Here is a 1,257-nt window from a genome sequence, read left to right on the forward strand (position 1 = left end):
GGGGGGGAGGGTGTGGCTCAAAGAAGAGGACAGCAACACCTGATCCTCCCGAGAGGCCCTCATATGGAAATAGGACAGATGAATCTCATTTACTGTTGAAACCATATATTAATGACCTATTCTGTACCAAACGGCTCTACTTCTAGTCACTGAAGAACACATTTGGTTGAAGAGATGTACTGCAATAACAGAGCTACAGCCAGAGCTCAGGAGTGATGTAACTGTAGCATGTAGCACTTGTGTTCATGATGTTCCTAAAGCCCTGGGCATGCTGGGAATATGGACACACATCTGTAATGCCCCCGATCGGGGCAGGTTATAACGTATTATAGGAGATTACACTGTAATGCAGGGAAATGCTTAACTCAAGCCATAAATACATTTGAAAATGTGCCATTTAAACCAAGTGCCAACCTAGATATTTTCTGAAAATCATGTTTCCTAATGTGCAGCAGAAAAGAAGGCAGTGGTTTCTAAAGTCAGCTAGAGAGACTGGAGCGCAAAGCTTAAATGCAAATACACACCACTAAACTCGTTTTCTCAAAACCCCTGCTGGAATAACTCATCTGAATATATCAGGCTAAAGTTCGTACACTAAACCGAGGGTAGGTGGTACAGCCTTTTTTCCAGTTTCAAAAATAGATCTGGTGTATACCATCAAGAACAACCCGCACAAAGGTAGAAGGCATGCCATCAGCACAACCTTAGTACTGTGATCTTTACCATTCAATTGAGCGTAAATACATTAACCAAGCATGTTTTTAGCTATTCTTTCTCAAAGAATGTGACATTTCCAGCACAATATTGATGCATCATTACATTCTGAAACAAAATATTGAATATACTGTTAAGGCCCAACAGAAAAGCTCTGCACCAATCATTGTCCACAACCTGATGAGGGAATAATTGCAAACCGCTTTCAAAGAAGGTTGTAAGACAGGACGAGAAAAATCTATAAAAGGGAACACTGAAAATCATATAAGAACAACAAGGTGAAGATTGTTAAATGGAGATGGCTGGCTGGTGTATCAGAGCGACGGTTGGAACAGTCATGCTAGCTGATACAATCAGCTGGAGTGATCATTATTCTCAGGTCCAGGCCTGGGCTTGTCTCCTCCGCTTTGACACTTCTACTCATGGTCTTCTTCTTCTTCTTCTTCTTCTTCTTCTTCTTCCCCTCCCCCGTCTTTCCCCTGCTCCTCTCCTCTCCTCTCTCTCTCGCTCTCTCTCTCTCTCTCTCTCTCTCTCTCTCTCTCC

Source organism: Notothenia coriiceps, unplaced genomic scaffold (assembly GCF_000735185.1).
Source record: "Notothenia coriiceps isolate Sejong01 unplaced genomic scaffold, NC01 NC01_scaffold00002007, whole genome shotgun sequence".
Taxonomy (NCBI): Eukaryota; Metazoa; Chordata; class Actinopteri; order Perciformes; family Nototheniidae; genus Notothenia; species Notothenia coriiceps.